This window comes from Cervus elaphus, chromosome 21 (assembly GCF_910594005.1).
Source record: "Cervus elaphus chromosome 21, mCerEla1.1, whole genome shotgun sequence".
NCBI lineage: Eukaryota > Metazoa > Chordata > Mammalia > Artiodactyla > Cervidae > Cervus > Cervus elaphus.
In genome coordinates, this window is record NC_057835.1 from 71048953 (window position 1) to 71071455 (window position 22503).

The 22503-nt window shown below is 40.9% G+C and overlaps 1 non-coding gene across 1 annotated transcript; it reads left to right on the forward strand.

The window, feature by feature from the left end:
* The first annotated feature begins 6765 nt into the window (after positions 1–6765).
* Positions 6766–6836, forward strand: TRNAG-GCC. The gene has a single exon. It is a non-coding gene; the product is annotated as a tRNA-Gly (tRNA).
* Positions 6837–22503: the final 15667 nt, after the last annotated feature.

The window sequence follows — 22503 nt, forward strand, 5'->3', positions numbered from 1 at the left end:
CTATAATTGTTTATCAATAATTCCATAATTTGTGCACTTTTATTAAGTGCTTTCTAAGGAATTTTCATAGGGAATATTAAAAGGTGAAACACCCAGTTCCTTGTCTTTGGGAAAGCTAAATCGATTAGGAGTTGTAGCCATAGATGTGGTAGACAATTGAAAGCTTTGCTAAGTTTAAACTGTAGCTCAAAGGAGAGGGAGGGTGAGAGACTAAGATAGCAGATGCTGAGATGTGATGTGGTAGTTACTGCAGGGCAGTTTGGGTGAGAATGGTGTGTAGCTTGTGGCAGGATGCGGAGGAGCACTGGACGCTTCAAAGCACTGGTTTCTAATCTGGGACCTCTGACTCCTAGGGGACTGACACGCGGTCTGTAAAGCCATGTCCACCAAGCATTGTATATACACTGGACCATGGTTCAGCTACCATCATGTTGAAGGTTTGTGAGGTAATTGTTGACATTAATGTACAAAACAAGCTTTACAAGACTGAAGTCTGCAAAGAGAAAGGAATTACTCATTCAATTCCAATTAGGGCTCTTGTAATCAGCTTTTGATTCTTTTTAGGGAAATTTCTTTTAGACTGAATATGGTCTTAAGATTTTGAGTAAAGACTCATTATCATCAAATCTGAGTTCCTTAGATCTGTAGTGACATGCCTGGGTGTTTATGGGCTTCCTTAGTAGCTCAGATGGTGAAGAATCTGCTTGTAATGTAGGAGACCCCGGTTCGATTCCTGGATCGGGAAGATCCCCTGGAGAAGGGATAGGCTACCCACTCCAGTATTCTTGGGCTTTACTGGTGGCTCAGATGGTAAAGAATCCAATTGCAATGTGGGAGACCTGGGTTTGATCAGTGGGTTGGAAAGATCCCTTAGAGAAGGGAAAGGCTACCCACTCCAGTATTATTGCCTGGAGAGTCCCCATGGACAGAGAAGTCTGGCAGGCTACAGTCCATGGGATCACAAAGAGTTGGACACGACTGAGTGACTAGACACGGCACGCACATGCATGCCTGGACATTTGTACATCTGTGACTCAAACTGGAATTTTGGGGACCAAGTTTGTCAGAAAGGGAGTAATCAACTAATAAAAATCAAAAATGGCATTTCTGGACTCTGTGTATAGGCTTCTTATGTGAGGCTTAACATATAAAACTGTCTTCAAATGTATCTTGTATCACATTATTCTCAGGTATAAAATCTTTTTTACTAATAAAAATAAATGGGGAAAAAATATTTTTTAAAAGGTAAGAGACTAGCTTCTTTATTGTCTATGTTAATTGTAGTGGACACTAGGGTGTACTGCCCAGGTTGGCCCTTTTAGGATCAGGCTGCTCATTTATCCAACTGTTGGGAGTGTCACCGACGACCGCTCATAGCCAAGTCTCTCTCCAAGAAGAGCCCACAGCTGAAAGGAGCTGCCTTATGCAAAGTTCCCCTCCCTCCCCTAGGTGACTGGCGCCCACTGATCTGATGATATAAGGTAGAAAGGCCCAGCCCCTTGCCTCAGTTTGGGACAAGCCTTCAGGACCACTCCAGCTCCAGAGGCCCTCCGTTGAGGCCTGTGTTGTAGCTTCACTGCCGTTCAGCTTGTCTCTGTGTCCAGACCTGCTTCCTTCAGTGCCTTACAGATGTCGCTCCTAACAAACTCCCTGCCTGCAGATCTGCTCGGTCTGTTTTCCAGGTGACCTGATGTGAGACATTACCCACAGAGATATCACCGAGGAAAAGCACTTTAATAATTATAATTGATGGCATCCAACTGTCATTAGTTGTTGGCAGAATAATCCTTGAATGGAATGAACTGATACATGAAAACATTGTAAAAAGTATAATAAATTTTACTTTATACCACATTTGAAAAACAGACCCCGTCGAAATGAATTACTGTCTGTACATTCACAGTGTTGTACAGTCATCACCACTATCCATTTTCAGAAGAGTTCTCAGTGTCTCTTCCCAATACGAGAGGCCTCTATCCAGTCATTCGCTAGTTGACAAATGCAGTGAACTCTTTTCAGTCTTCATCTTGACTTCTGTTCATTTTAGGTATTGGTGAACTGCTTGAAATCCCCGCCTTTCTTAATTTTGATTAAATTCATCTGTCATTCCACAATTATTTATTGAATACCTAGTACGTGTTGGACGTCGTCTTAGGGATTACACATCCAACAAAAAATGAGGCAGTCTCTGCCCTCCTTGTGCTTTCATTCTAGCATCATGAGAATAATGCGCATATGTAAGGGAGGTGTCAGATGGATGTGCCAGGTGGGGCCACTCAGAGGGACCCCCAGCTCTGGGGAGGCAGCTCTGGGAGCCCAGGCCCTCAGCTCTAGGCCAGGAAGCCTTGAACTTGGGCCTGCTTGGTCAGGAAGCATGTCCTCTCCCAGGAGAGCCCCCTCCGGCAGTGTTCTCAGGTCTGCCCGTGAGAGCTGGTCAGGTTGGTCCCCCAGGGAGCAGGGATCGTGCACCTGCACACATGTGACCTTGGAGCCTTGCGCAGAGCTGGCGTGCCTGGGTGTGTGTCTACTTCTGCAGCCCAGAGTGTCCTGAGCAGGAGCCTGCTTTTGTAGACCTGTGGTTTCAGAGGGCTTCCCAGGTGATGCTAGCGGTAAAGGGCCCACCTGCCAATGCAGGAGACATAAGAGATGTGGGTTTGATCCCTGGGTCAGTAAAATGCCCTGGAGGAGGAAATGGCAACCCTCTCCAGTATTCTTGCCTGGAGAATCCCAGAGACAGAGGAGCCTGGCAAGCCTGGACACAACTAAAGTGACTTAACAACATAATATTGCACATGGTGATAAGTGCTATGAAGAAAAATAAGAATAAGGGAGATATTAAAGTGAAGATGGAGATTGCTATTTATATGCAGTGGATTTATGCAGAGGCCTGAAAAAAGGATTGAGACCCATGACATTCTCTGGGAAAAAATGTTCCAGATAGAAGGAACCACAAGGGCAAAGGTCCTGAGACAGGTGAAGGAGTGTTGATGCATTTGAGAAGCAGCTGGAGGCAACTGTGGAGAGAGTCAGAAGAGTAGTAAGAGATGAGGTGAAAGATAATCGCAGTGGAGGAGGTCAGATGTTACAGGGCATGGAAGACCATCTTGAAGGCTTCAGCTTTACTCTGAGGGAGATGGAAAACCACTGGGAATTGAGCCAAGGAAAGTCACGAGCTGACTCGCATCGTGATGAGAACAGACTGGTGGAACATGGGGTGGAAACAATGAGATGAGTTAGGAGGCTCTTGCCATAAGCATGTCAAGAGGCGTTGGTGATTGGACCAAGGGGGAGCAGGGCAGTGTTGGATTGTGGATATTTTTGAACAGAGCTGACAAGATATCTGAATGGATTGAATTTAAGGTGTAAGAAAAAAAGAAAAAGTGATTTTGGAATCATTTGGAATGGGGCAAGGTTTCTGGCCCGAGCCAAAGAAGAAATGGAATTGCCAGTTACTGAGATAAGAAGACCGCGAGAGGAGGTTTGTGGGGGAAAAGCACAAGTTCAGACATGATTACGTCAAGTTTGATATGCCTGTTAGGTAGCCAGTGGAGGTGTCAAATAAGCAATTTGGTATGAGCTGAGTTCGGAGACATTGGTCAAGGCTAGAGAGAAATTCAGGATTTTTCAGCATGTAGATGGTGTTTAATAAAGCCATGAGACTGGAAGATATTACCTCGGTAGTAAATGTTGCTACAGAAGAGATAAAATGAATGTTATAATGATAAAAATAATAATGGCTAACATTAAGTTTTTATTACTGTGTTCTAAATGCTAAGTGCTTTGCATACATTAGCAACCTATGACACAGCGTTAGTGTTGTCTTTGATGAACTGAGTTTTACTGTCTGTTCAGTGATATGTCCAAGAGTAGTTGCAAAACTTCATGAAATATATAGCCAGCCAGGTAGAGAAATATTATCTTTTTTTTTTTTTTTTTGAAGTATAGTTGGTTTATAATGTTGTGTTAGTTTCAGGTATGGGTTTACAACAAGTGATTCATTTATATATATATCCTTTTTCAGATTCTTCACCATTAGAGACTATCACGAGATACTGAGTATAGTTCCGTGTGCTCTGCAGTGGGTCCTTGCTGTTTACTATTTTATATATAGTCGTGTGTATCTGTTGATTCCAAACTCCTGATTTATCCGTCCTGTCCCATTTCCTCTTTGGTAACCAGATGTTTGTTTTCTGTGTCTGTGGAGAAATATTATCTAGACTACATCAGAATTCCTCTTAGTTTTTATTTGGAAAAACACCCTATTCAAACTTGGTGAGCCTTTCAACAACATGGGTGTTGGTTGCTCTCAAAGTGGAATAGAGGAAGGAAAATTTAGAACTTTGGAGACAATCTGAGTGGGAAGGATGGAGGGGAGAAAAATGAGATTGTGGAGGGAGGCTGGGACTGGGTTAGATAAGGGATGCGCCCTGTGATGAGAACAAGGGAGGATATTTGAATTACAATTGTTCTTCACTTGACTGTTTGCTAAGGAGTGTGGAAAGTAACCCTCCTCAATCTCTGCCCTACCCCAAAATCTTGCCAGAATTTCAGAAGAGAGGCTGAGTTTGCCAAGAGCCTCCATGTGACCTGGGGCCAAGGCCCGCGTGCAGGACACACGGAGCCCGGAGGCTGAGAAGACAGCGCTTGGCCATTGGGGATCGAAGAAGGCTTTCTGGCCAACAGGCCAGGGATTTGCGGGGGATCAGACTCAGTGAACCCAGAATTTAAGGAGTATCCAGTTAACATCTGGGTTGCACATACACAGTGCCTTTCCTGTGGTTGGTACTCAATTTATAAGAATTCTTTTGTCTGTTATCTACTCCAAGGTAACACAGTTTGTAACTGTTATTTTGTAATACCTGGCTCCCTCTTACACTAGGCTGAATTCTCTGAGGATGGGGCCTTTATCATATTCACCCTAGTATCTTGGGGCTTCCCTGGTGGCTCAGATGGTAAAGCATCTGCCTGCAACGCGGGAGACCTGGGTTTGATCCCTGAGTTGGGAAGATCCCCTGGAGAAGGAAATGGCAACCCACTCCAGTATTCTTGCCTGGGAAATTCCATGGATGGAGGAGCCTGGTAGGCTATAGGCCATGGGGTCGCAAAGAGTTGGCCACAACTGAGTGACTTAACTTTCCTAGTATTTCAGTACCTTGTATGGTCTCTGGCACAAGACAGCTACTTGCAAGTGAGAAATGAATGAATAAATGAATGAGATACTTCATCCCGCACCGTGCCCCCCATCTCCGCCCCACGCCCCCTTTAACCGCCACGATTGGGTTCCTTACTCAGAGATCTCACTTTCAGGGTATTTTTTAAAGCTGATTGCTGAATGTGGGGCTGTGCTTGGCACTGAAGAAGGCAGAAAGAAAGTGAAAGTGAAAGTTAGTCACACAGTTGTGTCCAACTCTTTGCCACCCCATGGACTGTAACCTGCCCAGGGCCTCTGTCCATGGAATTCTCCAGGCGAGGCAGTCCTGGTGCGGGTCGCCGTTTCCTTCTCCAGAAGGCAGAACCAGTGGTTTTTCTTCCCTTCCAGCATCAGAGACTTCCCTTCTTACTTCCATGATTTCTGGAATCATGTCTGCAGCATGAGCTGACAATAACTGTCAGTGCAAAGGGTACTATTTGATTCAAGCATGTGATTCATTTCTAACTGCACAAGTTCACCTTTGACATGTCTTCATGGGAATATCTTGCTCTAAATGACAGCGTAAATACATTTGAATCACGTTCTCATTAGGACTGAATCACTAATGGATTAAAGTGTGAGCAGCTCGGATCTGTAGAATTCAACTTCCCAAGAGCTCATCCATCCATTTAGCAGTGTGTATGATAAAGGAATGAGTCAAATAAACTTTGTTTCTGAACGTTGTGTTCAAGGTCTACTTCACATTGTCTGGCAATTTACTGACAAGATTGAAATTCTGTGACTTGCGGCAAATAGCATGTATAATCAGTAGGTGGCACTGTTTCTCTGAGTTGGTTCCCAGTTAGTATATTGGGCCTTAGAGGGGTTTGTAGACATGCTATTTTTGTTGTTGAAGAAAGGACTCAACAAAGGGATATAGTTTTCTCTTACCTTGTGTGACAGAGGGTTTTTTTGGTTTAGAATAGTTTTCCTGAAGCCTCTTCTATAGCTGACCTGTGTTCTCGGCTTCAGGCCATCACAGACTAACATCCCTAAGAGCCTTATGTTGTCCACAATGTCCACACCAGTTCAGCATGCAGCATTTGTGATAAAAAAAAAACTGGGGAAAAATCCTTATTGACACAGACAGGACGGTTTGTTGGAGTTTGTTACACTTACTTGAAAACCTAAAGTGTTAAATGTAGGTTAATTGTTATAATTTTTTTAATTTATAAAAAATGATAAATCTTTTTTGTAAGAGATGAAAATCCAATCAAAAAGACAAAACAATTCCTTTATTTCTATTTTTTTGAAGAGATGTCAGAAAGTACTAAAGACGTTTTAAGTAGTTTTAAATCCGTATAGTGTCAGAGGTAGGGACGTAGCAAGGGGACAGGAGAGAAGCTCATGTCCACAGTTTCTCCCTCGTCTTCGCCGTGGTCTTTATCCTTAACTTGATGGGAATATCTGGTCCGCATGGGCGTTTGTGCTGTCACAGGACAGTGTGGAAATGGTGCTTCAGCGCCAGTGCAGTTGGTCTGATTGCACCTCCCGTCCTGCTCAGGTTGCTCAGATTGACAAACACAAGTCACAAGAGGCTGCTTTGAGGTCTCCTTAGACACAGGGTGGGGGCTTCCCAGGTGGCTCAGCGGTAAAGCGCCTGCCTGCCAAGCAGGAGATGCAGGTTCGATCCCTGAGTCAGGAAGATCCCCTGGAGAGGAGAAGAGCAACCCGCTCCAGCATTCTTGTGTGGGAAATCCCAAGGACAGAGGAGCCTGGCGGGCTACGGTCCATGGGGTTGCAGAGTCAGACACGACTTAGCAGCCGCACAACAACAATATACAGGACGGGGAACAAGAAAGCATGTATCGTAAAAGTGGAGCGGAAGCTTCCTGACTCCAGGCGAGGCCTCCAGATGCCCCAACCACTCTGCACTTGGGGTGCATGTGGTTGTGGGACGTAAGACTGAGGGGGTGTGGACAACCTCAGTTACCGGGGGGTCCTTCAGCCTTTATACCTTTCAAGGTTGAGAAATAAAGAGTAAATGTGGCTAAGGTACCACTTTTATTATCGACAACAGCTTACTTGGTGGACTTAGCTTGAGGTCTGTTACCCAAGTGAACATAATACTGACCTCTATCTTGCCTGCGTGGAAATGCTTCCCTGGGAAAGCTGTGCTGTGGAGGCAGGGAAAGGAACCCTGCTTTCTGTAACAGGCTCAAAGCTCTCGTCCCAGAGGAAGGAGGTGGAAATTTTTTTGAGGAAAAATTCATATAACATAATATTCACTATTGAAAGTAATTTATTGAAGTAAGGTTCACATAACATAAAAACCAATCATTTTAAAAGTGAGTGACTCAGTGCCATTTATTAATATTTTTTCAAAAATGGTGCTTAGTGATCACCATTCTCTTACCCTAGAACATTTTTGTCACCCTCTCAAAGATATCCTGTGCCTGTAAGGATTTACTTCCAGAGCTGGGGTAGACTGTTACTATTATGGTCCTTCTCATCTTCTCTGAATCAGTGGCAAGGGAAGGAGGGTGACCGAACATTTGGGATCCTGGAGGGGTTGGTCTTCAGGACGGCTTTGGGAGGGAAGGAGGATTGGAGGTGATGCTGAGGATTGGAGGTGATGCTGTGCTGAGCAAGGCTTCCCTCTGACTGTTCTGGTCCGTCACCGCCCCTCCCAGCGGTCAGCAAACAATTCCAGTGCCTTCTAGCGCAGGTTTCTTTCTCTGTTTGCTGCCTCAGGTCTCAGCTGCATCATGCGAGATCTCTCTTTGTGATGCGTGGACTCTCTAGCTGTGGTGCGAGGGCTTATTTGCTCTGCAGCTGGTGGGATCCCAGTTCCCTGATCAGGAATCGAACCCTTGTCCCCTGCATTGTATGGCAGATTCTTAACCACTGGACCACCAACTTTCCATTTGTATTACTGTTCTCTAGAGAAGCAAAATGAGAGTAGTCTGTCTGTCTGTCTGTTTATCTCTCTGTCCGAGTTGACTCATGTGATTGTGAGGGCTGGTGGGGCAAGCCAAAATCTAGGGCAAGCCAGCAGCTGGAAAAAGCAGGCAGAATCTCCATGTTGCAGTTTTGAGGCAGAATTCCTTCTTCTTTGGCAACTTTAGTTTTTGCTCTTAATGCCATCTGTTCTCCCACATTAGGGAGGATAATCTATTTGTTTGTTGTTGTTGATTTTCAGTAGCTTAGTCATGTCTGACTCTTTGCAACCCCATGGACTGCAACATGCTAGGCTTCCCTGTCCTGCACCATCTCCTGGAGATTCCCCAAGTTCATGTCCATTGGCTCGGTGAGGCCACCCAACCATCTGTCGCCCCCTTCTCCTCCTTTCTTCAATCTTTCCCAGCATCAGGGTCTTTTCCAATGAATCAGTTCTTCGCATCAGGTGGCCAAAGTATTGGAATTTCAGCTGCAGAATCAGTCCTTCCAATGAATATTCAGGACTGATTTCCTTTAGGATTGATTGGTTTGATCTCCTTGCAGTCCAAGGGACTCTCAAGAGTCTTCTCCAGCACCACAATTCAAAAGCATCAGTTCTTTGGCAGTCAGCCCTCTTTATGGTCCAACTCTCACATCCATACATGACCACTGGAAAAACCATAGCTTTGTCTGGATGGACCTTTGTTGGCAAAGTGATGTCTCTGCTTTTTAATATGCTGTCTAGGTTGGTCATAGCTTTCCTTCCAAGGAGCCAGCGTCTTTTAATGTTATGGCTGCCGTCACCATCTGCAGTGATTTTGGAGACCAAGAAACTAAATTCTATTACTGCTTCTGCTTTTCCCCCTTCTATTTGCCGTAAAGTATGGGACTGGATGACATGATCTTAATTTTTTGAATGTTGAATTTCAAGCCAGCTTTTTCACTCTCCTGTTTCACCCTCATCAAGAGACTCTCTAGTTAGTTCCTCTTTGCTTTCTGGCATTAGAGTGGTTTTATCTGCATATCTGAGGTTATTGATATTGTCCCTGGCAATCTTGATTCCAGTTTGTGATTCATCCAGCCTGGCATTTCTCATGATGTACTCTGCTTAGAAGTTAAATAAGCAGGGTGACGTTATACAGCTTTTCCCCATTTTGAACCAGTCCATTGTCCTGTATCTGGTACTAACTGTTGCTCTTTGACCTACATGCAGGCTTCTTAGGAGACAGGTAAGGTGCTCTGGTATTTCCATCTGATTTACAATCAACTGATGGTAAATCTTAATCGTATCTAAAATGTACCTTCACCACAAACTCTAGACTAGTGATTTACTAAACAACTGGGATTTGAACAGAGGCTTTGGCCCCACACGAGTCACCTCCGTAGCCAAATTGACTCAAAATTAACCATCACCCCATTCATCCTTCTTAATTTTTAGTTAGTAGCACCTCTATATTATTTACTGTGTGCTAGAGACTTTTCTAAGTGCTTTGTTAATGAAGATCCATTATACTTGTACGTGAATGTGAATCTTAGTGTCTGAATATACTTCATGGCTTGCTAGGTTGTTCCTCGAATATGCGCACTGCCTGCCACCCCATTCATCTGCTTGTTGTTCGCCTTAATCATGTCCCTGTTTTTCTGGGCTGCATCTCTGCCTGCCCCTGCGTTCCTAGACTCTGCTGTCATTCTGAGGCTCCGATTGTCAGAGAATCCAAAATAACAGGAGCAAAAATGAGGCAGAAGTTGATTTCTTAAGTAAAAGTCTGGGGTCTGGGTTGGTAGTCCAGACCTGTGTGACCCCGGTCACCCAGGCTCCCAGCGTGCCGCTGCTCCTCTGTTCTTAGCATGCGGCTTCCGCCTTGTGGTCCAGACTGGCTGTCGCAGTCATCTCCTTCTCCCCAGGGTTACGGGGGATGAAGGAGCAAGGGAGGCAGGAGCTGTATTCATTGAGTCCTCTTCACTGGAGTATGGGGGCAGAAGCACATGCCTCTAATGATGATCAATCCACACAATCTTTTTTTTATTTTTTGATATATGTATAAATATATTATTGAAGTATAGTTGACTTACAATGTTTCAGGTGCACCTCAGGGTGATTTAGTTATGCAAGTACACATATATTATTTTTGAAATTTATTTTCCATCATCTCCACCCTCCACAAGACTTTAGAGCTATGCTGGGTGGGAATTCACATTGTCCAGTCTTGTACCAAGTGGAAGCTCCTCAGCGAGACATCCAAGGAATCAGTCTCAACCAGCGTCAAGCAAGGAGACTCTGTGGCTTTGGTTACTGTCTTGGCCTAGACGAGAAATCATTTCCACTAATTGTACTGGGGAACAGCCCTATTGGTTACACTCCACCTTGAATATATTTAATGGTGGCAGAAACAAATAATAGATAACTTTTATTTCTCTGAAACTCATCAAAAGAAAGAAATTTCAAAGCTTAGAGAGAAATGTACTTACACGCACTTATATCTTATGAGAAATATGGAAATACCACTTCTGTCATCTCTTGGGAAGAAAGCTGTTATCAGGTGTTAGTGGGGTATCCAGGGAACCTAATTTGTTTATCTTGGGTTGGCCAAAAAGTGCCTTCAGTTTTTAAGTAAAAATAAAACACACAGTTTTCATTTTCACCAAGAACTTTATTGAACAGCGCATTCACTGTTTCACTCCATTGCCTTCGGCTATTCTTCAGGCAACTTCCTAAATCCATCTTCCCAAAGTTTTTTATCTTTTTGAGCAAAGAACAGTTCCAGGTGCCTTCTACAGTCTTCCAGAGAATTGAAATTTTTTCCATTGAGAGAATTTTGTAAATACCGGAATAAATGGACATTCGAAGGAGCAATGTATGGTAAAGCATATGTATAATACAGCAGATGAATCAGAATTTACCAGCCAGCTTGTAACAGTTTTTGCCTGGTCATCAAAGAAACATGAAGTCTTGCATTATCCTGATGGACGATTATGCGTTTTCTGTTGACTAATCCCCGAAGCTTTTTGTCAAGAACTGCTTTCAGTTGATCTAATTGGGAGCAGTACTTGTTGAAATTAATTGCTTGGTTTTCGGCAAGGAGCTCGTAATAGAGGCCCTTCCAGTCCCACCACATACACAGCATCACTTTCGGCAAGGAGCTCATAATAGAGGCCCTTCCAGTCCCACCACACACACAGCATCACTTTCTTTGGATGAAGACCGGCCTTTGATGTGGTTGGTGGTGGTTCATTTTCCTGACCCCACGATCTCTTCCATGTCACATCATTGTATTGGATCCACTTTTTATCACCCATCACAATTTGTTTTAGAAAAGAACATTTTTGTTACATTTAAGTAGAGAATCCTATGTGGAAATATGATCAATGTGGAACCCAAACATCAAAGCGATGAACATAACCAAGCTGGTGCAAATGATTTTCAGTGTTTGACTTGTTTATTTTGAGTGTGCTGACTGTGTCCATGTGGTATAATGTTGCTTGTTCTCAGCGTCTCAAGTTGATCACTGTCAGTTTCACCTGGTCTACCCTACCATGAAGTCATCATCCAGCAAGAAATCTCTAGCATGAAACTTCGCAAACCACTTTTGACATGTTTGATCAGTCACAACACCTTCTCCATACACTGCACAAACCTTTTTTTGCATTTCAGTTGCATTTTTATCTTTCTTGAAATATAAAACATAATATGCAAAATAAAGCATAATATACAAAAAATGTTGCTTTTCCCCCTTCCATCCCCAATATTAAAATGGCTACACATAAGTCACCAATTTTGATAATTTAAAAGAAAAATGCAAACTGATATGCTACCTGTCACAATACAATCCAACAAAATTGTTTTGAGTTAAGTTAAAGACAACTAAGTTCTGTAAGAGCCATCTTACGGAAAACGAAACTTTTGTCCAACCTAATGTAGTTCTGGGCCTATTAAGGACTTCACTTTTGTTTAAAATTTATTTTAATTGGAGGATAATCACTTTATAATATTGTGATGGTTTTTGCCATACACCAACATGAATCAGCCACAGGTATACATGTGTCCCCCATCCTGAGCCCCCCCTTCCCCGTCCCTCCCCACCCCATCCCTCTGGGTTGTCCCAGAGCACTGGCTTTGGCCTTGGGCTTCATGCATCAAACTTGCACTGGCCATCTATTTTTCATGTGGTCATGTACACGTTTCAAGGCTATTCTCTCAAATCATCCCGCTTCCGCCTTCTCCCACTGAGTCCCAAAGTCTGTTCTTTACATCCGTGTCTCCTTTGCTGCCCTGCATGTAGGATTGTCGTTACCATCTTTTTAAAAATGAAGCACTTTTGTAGCTGTCTCAAGGGAACCAGAGCCTTAAAATTAATTGGACAAAGATAAAGTCAGCATCAGAGCCTTGTGATGGTCAGAGCTCTGGTGTGGGAGTCCACCATCTGGAGACCTAGGCAGAACTGTCTCATTTGGCTTCTGATCATATAGAAGTCGCTTATTTTTGCCCTTTCTGGGGATAATAACAAATCATCACGGATTGCTTAGACATTTTGCTAAATGCTTTATACTCATTATTTCATTTAGTTTTCTTAACAGTCCTGAGATGCATATATTATTATCTTCATTTCAAAGAGGAAGAAACTTGGGCCTGGAAAAGTTACATACTTCCTTAGACCACCAGGGTGGTTAGTGGTAGAAGCTGGGTATAATCCCAGGATGATGTGGCTTTCGAATGCACTAGTATTCTCCAGCCTTAAACCTGTAAGCTAAATGAAAATTTAAGGAATGTCTTGTAGCAGTCAGATCATGTATTCTCAAGGTACATTTACCAGAAAAAATTGCCTCCAAAAAGTAAGAGTTTGGGAGCTTGTGAAGAAAAATGGAAGTAAGAATTGAAGAGAAGGAAAAAAAATTAGACCTCTTTCTAAAAGAAAAAATCATATATAGTAGATATTTTAAAAATTGTTACTGAGGCTCCATATGAAAGAGATTTGTTATTAGGTAATAATTATTCGCAGTGGTAAAGAATCCATCTGCCAATGCAGGAGACGCCAGGTTCAATCCCTGGGTTGGGAGGATCCCCTGGGGAAGGAAATGGCAACTCATTTGTTTTCTTGCCTGGAGAATCCCATGGACAGAGGAAGCTGGTGGGTTACAGTCAATGGGGTTGCAAAGAGCTGGACACGACTGAGTGATTGAGCACTTACATAATAATTATTCATCCTGACTAAGGAATCTTGTGTTCAAGAAATATCTGTCAAGGAGTTGGAAACAAAGCCAAGAGCCAAGGGGAAAATATCATTTTGTGAGAATGACCTGCTGGTGGCAGCAACAGATCACAATTTTCTTTCATCCCATTAGGAATTCCAAGCATAGCTTAAAACATGACTTTCCTGTTTTTATAAGATTTCAAATCACATGCTGCTGTTATGATAGCTATAAAAATTGGAAAATCATTCTAGCTATCAATATGACTGACAGGATTATTTTCCAGAACACTTTCTATTCCAGAATTTACATTCATTTCTTCCCCTGTTGTTTGAGGGGATGGAAGGGGGGTGGATATTACTAATTAAGTGAAAAATGTGCAAACGTTTTAAAAACTGAGGGACTAGACCACTGAAATTGGTAACGCCTTAGTTATTAACCTCTGATTTTGTTGTAAGATGAGTAAAGATTTAATAAACTGAGTTTTGCACAGAATGAAATATTTATTGCTTTGTTGAGAATGTTTTGAGAGAGTTCCGGTAATGATTTTTCAGTTCGCTTTCATACAAATGATTAAGGAATTCTTTGACTGTCAGATGGCTTTGAAAACATGGAAATAATAATGTTAATTCTATAAATAGTAAAAGATAAATGAGTGTTTTGGATGTTCTATCTATGCCTAAGGAAGTGCTCATAAAGAGAAACTGAAGATGTCTACAATTTCTGAGCTTTGAAGAAGGCCTGTCTCGTGTCTCACTCCCATTTCTGTCCTTGGAGGCCCAGATGTAGAAGGTTCTTAAGGTCAGACAGTAATCCTTTGACTTGGACATTGCTTTTTCTCTGAGTAGCAAAGCCATAGGCCTCTGAGCCGGGTTTCTGATTCTAGAGTACTGCTGAGGAGGAGATAGAAGAGTCATGTTTATTAGAAAGGGTCAGCAGACCACATCTGACCTCCTCGAATGGAAGGAACAAATGCTGGGTCTTAAAGGATGCTCAGTGCCTTGTAGATAAGAGATCTGACCCAAAGTTGCATCTGGATGGAGCCCTTTAACAGGAGAAATATGATAGACCTGAAAGGACCTGTTGAGCTTTCAATAATTCCTATACCCTGAGATATTGATGGTACCAAGCAAGTGTGCAATTTATGTGAGTTAAATGAAGAAACAAGACAAATAACATAATGCAAGATAACTCCTTTCATTTCTTCCGTAAGGAGTTCTAGGTCTATCTCATTCATTTATTCATTCTTCTGCCATACATTATTTGAGCATGCAGATATTCATGCTAAAATAATAGATTTTATTAGTACCTAGATTCAAAGATGGGGCATCCCAGGTGGCGCTAAGTGGTAAAGAACTCGTCTGCCAATGCAGGAGAGAGAAGAGATGCTGGTTTAATCCCTGGGTCGGGAAGATCCCCTGGAGGAGCGCATGGTAACTCACTCCTGTATTCTTGTCTGGAGAATCCCACGGACAGAGGAGTCTGGCGGGTTATAATCATGGGGTTGCAAAGAGTTGGACATGACTGAAGCGATTGAGCATGCATACGCAGATTCAAAAATGCTTACTTTCATTTCTGCAGGTTCTTTTATCTATAATTTTGGTGGGAAGAGTGAATCAGGAATCTAAATTTTAGGAAAAAACAGATTTTTTTTTCAATTGGCCAATTGTAACTACACTTAAATAATTCATTTTCTGACAATTGATGTGATATGCTGTTTATATACTATAGATTTATTTCTGGACTTTTTGTGTTTTGAGTTGATCTGTCTGCTCTTGAACTTAGACAAAGTATTTTAATTACTATGGATTTACAAGATTTGTTAATATTTAGTAGATCAGACCTCACTACAGTACCCATCTTTTTTTTAATGTTTCTTTTGTTATTAATATTCTGTCAATTACTTTTTTGGATGAGTCTTAAAATTATTTTGCCAATTGATTTTGGGGAATGGACATGAGTTTGAGCAAGATCTGGGAGTTGGTGTTAGACAGGGAAGCTTGGAGTGCTGCAGTCCATGGGATTGCAGAGTTGGACCCGACTGAGCGACTGAACTGAACTGAAGGGTCCTCCTGTCAATGGTTGTTCAACAGCTAGTTGCGATTTTGGTGCTCTTGTGGGCTGCTCATCCTTCTGTTCTGCCATCTTGAACCGGGAGCCTTCCATATTCTTAACTGGACATTTAGATTTCCTCTTCTGTACATTGCCTTTTCATTATAGTGTCCATTTCCTTATTGTTTTTCTTTTACTGATATTTAAGATAGAAAATACTCAGGTTGACTTAATTATTTAATATTTAATATTAATTTAATATTTTGGTTGGTCACTAATCCTTTGTCAGTTGTTTGCATTACACGTGTATCTTCTTTGCAAACTTCTGTTTCTTTATTTATATAATTCTTAAGTTTTAAAGTAGACAAATTTATATTTTCTTTTAGAGTTTGTGATTTTTTTGTTTGCTTATTTGTTCATTTATTGAAGAAATTCTTTCTTGCCCTGAAGTCATAAAGAGATTCTATAATTTCTGCTAAAGTTTTTATTTATTTATTTGACTGTGCCAGTTCTCAGTTGCAGCATGTGGGCTCCTCGATCTTTGCTGTGGCATGTGGGTTCTTCAGTTGTGGCAGGAGAACTCTTAGTTGCTGCATGTGAGATCTGGTTCTCTGACCAGGGATTGAACCTGGGACCCCTGCATTGGGAGCTTGGAGTCTTAGCCCCTGGACCACCAGGGAAGTCCTCTCCTAAAGTTTTAAGTTTTATGATTTCCTATTAGGTCTTTAATTTACCTGAAATGTATTTTTGTAAGGGATGTAAGATAGGAATCTATGTATTTTTTTCTGATTGCATAATTAGTTGTCCTAATAATATTTGTTGAATAAATTTATCCCTTTGAAACTAGAATGTAAGGGCTTCCCAGGTGGCGAAGTGTTAAAGAATTCACCTGCCAATGCAGGAGATGCAGGAGAACCGGGCTTGACCTCTGGGTTGGAAGATCCCTTGGAGGAAGAAATGGCAACCCTCTCCAGTATTCTTGCTTGGAGAATGCCATGGACAGGGGAGCCTGGTGGGCTACCGTCCACAGAGCTGCAAAGAAGTTGGACACAGCTGAGTGACTGAGCATGTCCTCGGTAGAATGTAATGTTGCCTTGGTCACAGCTGAAGTTTCCACCGCGCATGGAGAAGTTCTGCATTTTGTATTCTTTTATGTTGGTTTGTTAGCTGAACCCTGAATAAATACTACGTTCGTTCAATTTACATAACTTTGTAATAAATCTTGACATATGAATGGAAAGCTCACCCATTTCACTTAAAATTTGTACTGACTTGTTTTTGATCTTTTGCTCTTTTCCATTAATTTTAGTTTTCACTTGGAAAGCTACAAAGAGCCATTGACATTGTTTTTTAGTTACTCATTCTCTATTTAGTCCATTTTAATAGTAATAAAAATGTCTTAAGAAAAAAATGGAAAAGATCTTATCACTCCAGAAAATCACCATAATTTTAAAATATTAAGGGCTAGCCTGGTTATGTCTTCTTGGCTGGGACAGTTTCTTCTGTCTCCCTCCCTCTGTATGCTTGTCCCTGACCTTCTTCTTTTTCTTCTTTTTGTACCAATCTTTGAACGTTTTCTATTAACTCAGACTCTTTTTTAATTACATTAAGAAACCCCAATTTGCAGCTACTTAAATACAGTCTTTCTGAAAAATGACCCACATCCATCTTTATTCCCAAATCTTAGTTGAATGTTTTGTTCTTTTGAGCTGACACCTTAGGCTTAGTTTTGTGCCGAAGTTTTTCCAGATCTTAAGTACAACAATGTCAATGGTTCTGAGATTGCCTACATCTTGGAGGAATGTTTACTTGTTTACTCTGGGAAGTAAAATAAGTTTTTTCTCCTCTGAGATGCTGTGATTCTATTGTTTCTTTGGCTGTAAGCAGAACTGCTCGCTGGACCCAAAATTGCCGTAAAACAGCATAAGATTTTCTACTTTGCTCAAAGGGCTGATGGGATCATTTCATGTTCTAGGTTTTCAGGATGGGTCAGCATTATTTTCTACCTCCAGTAAAAAACAAAATAAAACACAACTGCAACTGATGTTTGAAGTACACTTTTATAATGTAGATAAAGTCCATGGAAACTTGGACACATAAACAAATCCTGGCAAGATGCTTTTAGACAACACCAAACTTGAATTGTGGGGATAGAGCGGAGAGAAGGGTGCTCTCTGAAGGAGATGAGCCCTTCTCCTGGGATTCAGAGCTTCATTTGCTTCTGCTCAGAACTCGAAGTGCTCTGATGATTAGATTGGATCAGGTTCTTTCTGTCTCAGAGAGGATTTCGGGTGTCTCCCTTGGAGCGAATCCCCAGTAGCCAGAGCAGAATCCAATTTTCTCCTTGCAGCACTGCCACAGTGTATTTCTTCACCGCTGACTCAGGAATTTCAGACTGCTTTGCCATCAGCTGCAGTTTGAGAAGCTCTGCCATGCCCCATGCCCGTGAGCAGAAATATTGATCAAGAGAAATCTTTTTATTTGAGCTGGCAGAGCTGATTAACTTATACCTGTGTAAAGAATTTTGATGGTGCCTAGACTGCGGAAACCTCTCCTATGAGTAAAATAATGGGATTTAAATTTTTTGTCGATAAATCGGCTGCTTGCTCCTTTTTTCCAAACTAGACCCTGTGAAAGACGTGCTATTCGATGTGATATCTGACAGTCTTCTCTGTTCAACCCATCCTGTTCCTTTCACCCAGCCTGCCTAGTTACATGTGTGCATTTTCATTTCTTCATTCTTTAATGACTCGATCACCTGGGTCTTTTTTCTCAACATTACTTCTGCCCCCAGTACCTGTTTATACCACCTTTTTCTTTTTAAAATTATGAAATACTTTAAACATATAAAAAAGGTATATAGTACAATATAGTAGTAGCTACCTCTACATATCACACAACTTTCACTATCATAACATTTTGCTGAGTCACTTTAGATGTTTTTTCATTAAGAAATAAAATCTACATTTAAAAAATAAAAAGAAATGGATTTTTAAAAAAAGAAACAAAATCTAACAAATACAGTGGACCCTACTCTGACCTCATTCCTCTTCTCAGAAATAATTGATATCCTGAATCTTTCCAGAAAGTTTTTAAAGTATTGTTTTGTGGGCTGTAAAACTTTATGTAAGTGTTATAGTACTGTGAGTATTCTTTCAACCCTACATATTTTTAAAAAATTATCCATGCTAATACAAGTTGCTCTGGTTTCTTACTGTAATTGCTGAGTAATATTCATAGAGTGAACAAATCACAAATCATTGTTTATCCTATGGTGAAAATTTAGGTTGATTCTAATTTTTTTTCCTCCATAGACAAGCTCCCAAACTTATTTTTGTTTATGTCTCTTTAGATACCTGAGCAAGAGTTTGTCTAAAAGTGGAATTGCTCAGCTATAAAGACTTCCCTGGTGGCTCAGACGGTAAAGGGTCTGTCTACAATGTGGGAGACCCAGGTTTGATCCCTGGGTCAGGAAGATCCCCTGGAGAAGGAAATGGCAACCCACTCCAGTACTATTGCCTGGAAAATCCCATGGATGGAAGAGCCTGGTAGGCTACAGTCCATCGGGTCGAAAAGAGTTGGACATGACTGAGCGACTTCACTGAGCTATTCCATCCTTACAGAAAAATTACTCTCCAAGTGGTCTTTGCCAGTCCCTGTGGGACTAAAATTGTATCTTAGTGAAAGCGTATTTAACTACAAGTGGAATTGAGTATACGGTCATATTTTAATGGACTATTTGGACTTTTTCCTCTGAGAATTGTCCACTTTAAACACTGAACTTTTTGTTTTACTTGTTTTTATGAACCTTTTACATATTCTGAACACTAATCTTGTGCAGTTGCATGTCAAATTATCTTCTTTGAAGTAGTTTGTATTGTCATTTTGTTACTAGTATGCTTTGATGTGGGCTTTCTGAGTGGCTCAACGGTAAAGAATTCATCTGCTTTGCAGGAGATGCAGGAGATGTGGGTTCAGTCCCTGGCTTGGGAAGATCCCCTGGAGAAGGGAATGGCAACCCACTCCAGTATTCTTACCTGGAGAATCCCATGGACAGAGGAGCCTGGTGGGCTACAGTCCATGGGTTGCAAAGAGTCAGACAGGACTGAAGCGACTTAGCATATGCTTTGATGTACAGAGGTTTTTGGTTTCTTTTCTTTTTTAACTTTGTATCATTTTGCTCAATAAATATTTTTTTTATTTTATTTTAAAATTTATTGGAATATAGTTAAATCACAATGTTGTGTTAAACTTTAGGTGTTTCAGCCAAGTGATTCAGTTGAATAGAGGCTTTTAAATTCAATCTTTCCTTATGACTTCTTGTATTTTGGTTAAAAAAAATCCTTCTTTACCCTAAAGTCATGAATATATTTTTCTATATTTTAGCTTAAAAGTTTTAATGTTTTCCTTTTCACATTTGAGTCTTTAATCCACCTGAAATTTGTTTTTGTATATGCTGTTTAATCAGGATCTAGGTTTTTTTTCCCCTCTTAAGGATCACTAGGAGAAGACAATGGCACCCCACTCCACTACTCTTGCCTGGAAAATCCCATGGACAGAGGAGCCTGCTAGGCTGCAGTCCATGGGGTTGCTATGAGTCGGACATGACCGAGCGACTTCACTTTCACTTTTCACTTTCATGCATTGGAGAAGGAAATGGTAACCCACTCCAGTGTTCTTGCCTGTAGAATTCCAGGGACAGGGGAGCTTGGTGGGCTGCCGTCTAGGGGGTCGCACAGAGTCGGACACGCCTGAAGCGACTTAGCAGCACTAAGGACCACTGCTTATTCCAATGCTATTTACATGCTAGTTGGTAATTTCTCCATGATTTTTAGTGCTGTCTTTGAAAATATCAGGTTTTTATATTTATGGTTCTGTTTCTGGACTTTCTGTGATCGCTCATGGGTACACTTGGCTGTCCTTGTCCTAAGCGCTGTTAATCACTACAGCTTAATACCCAGATGTGTTCTTCAGAATGCTGTGGCTGCTTCTGGCCCTTTGCTTTTCCTATAAATTTCAGAGTTAGCTTGTCAAGATGCAGAGAACAGTCTTGGTATTTTGATTGGGTTTGCACTAACTTTCCTAGATTCATTTTGGGAGACTTGCTCTCTTGAAGATATGGGGGCTCCCCACCTATGACTATCAACCTGTTTCCATTTATTTAACCCTTCAATTGTGTTTTGTATCATTTGGTGTTGTTTTATAGCCTTTTCCCCAGAAATACTGCGCATGAATGATAGATTTAGTCCTTGGTATGTGTGCGTGCTCAGTCGCTCAGTTGTGTCTGACTCTGCGCGACCCCGTGGACTGCAGCCCGCCAGGCTCCTGTGTCCGTGGGATTTCCCAGGCAAGAATACTGGAGTGGGTTGCCATTTCCTACACCGGAGGATCTTCCTGACCCAGGGATTGAACTTGCATCTCTTGCGTTGGCAGGCGGATTCTTTACTGCTGTGCCACCTGGGAAGCCCAGTTCTTGCTATAGGTGTTATTTATTCTTTTGTGAAAAACATGCTATTAAAAATTGCTCTGGCTGCTTATTTGTTACTGGTGCATAGAAAAGTAATTGATTCAGGCCTGTTGATCTTGCTGAACTCTAAAAGTTTGTAAGTTCTGTTGGCTTGTCTGTTGACATATCATCTGGTAATGACAGTTTTGTTATTCATTTGTAGCCTTTATATTACTTTTTCTTGTTTTACAATGTCTTCCAGTACAACGTAAGATAGAATCGGTAATAAATATCCTTTATATTTTCTACTTTAAAGAGAATAGACCTAACATTTACCATCAAATAAGATGTTTGATGTAAGAATTTGCTTGATCCCCATTTTTAGATTAAGGATATTTCTATTCTTATTTTCTATGATTTAAAAAACTTATGAATGGGTTTTCATTTATATCAATGCATATTCTGCAACTATTGGAAGACTCATAACTTTTTTGTTTTGTTAATTAGGTAGAGTACATTAATAAAATTTTAATATTAAGCCATATTTGTATCCCTAGAATAAACATAGTACAGTCAAGAGGAATTTTTAATACACTCGTATATTAAGAAGCATTTTATTTGGGACTTTTGCATTTATATTCATAAATGGTATTAGCCCATAATTTCCCTTTTTCATGCTCTCCTTAGTTTGTTTTAGTATAATGGTCATATTAAGTTTGTTAAATGAACTGTAGAATTTGTCTTTTCTATGCTCTGAAATATAAGACTGAGATTGTCTATTCTTTGAGGATCTGCTAGAACTTGCTGGTGAAACTCTTCAGGTTTGGTGTTTGTGGAGGGTGTGTGTGTGTGTGTGTGTGTGTTTAAGAGGGGTAGATTTTTAAAACACTTTAATGGTTGTTAAGTTTATTTAGGGTTAGAAAAAATTCTCCTTATGTCAGTTTTGGTAAATAAAATTTTTCTGAAAGTGTCATTTTCAAATATATTGGCATAAAGTTGTGTATTTTATGGTTTTTAGATATCTACTTTCTTTATAGTTCTATCACCTTTTTCATTCCTGGTATATTTTTTACTTTTCTTCTTTTTCCTGATGAATCTTGCCAGATTCTGTTTATCACTCATTTTGTCGAGGCATATTATTGAATTCATTGTTTTAACTGTTGCTGAGTTAATTATTAAGGTATAGTCCGTATTTAGCAAACTGCATAGGTATAAAGTGTATAATTTGATGAGTTTGACACACGTATATAACCATGAAACCATTACCACCATCAAAATGTTCACTTCCAAAGTTTCCTCATGTCATTTACTGATTCTCCCTCCATTCCTTTCCCTCTTCCAATGCCTCTTCTTCAGGTGACCACTGATCTACCTTCTATCACTGAAAACTGGTTTGCATTTTCCAAGAATTTTATATAAACAAACGGATGGAAGCATTTATTCTTTTATGTCTGGATTCTTTCAGGCAGCACTGTTATCTTAAGGCTCATCCATTGTTGTTGCGTGTGAGCGTATTTAGTCCTTTTTAAAACTGAGTAGTACTCCATTGAGTATATATACCCACAATTTGTGTATCCATTCACCTATTGATAAGACATTTGGATTGTTTCCAGTTTTTGGTACTTACAAATAAAACTGCTGTGAACTTTTATGTAAAAGTCTTTGTGTGGACTTTTACTTTTATTCCTCTTTGGCAAATATCTAGGAGTGGAATAATTGGATCCTTTGGTAGGTATGTGCTTAAAAA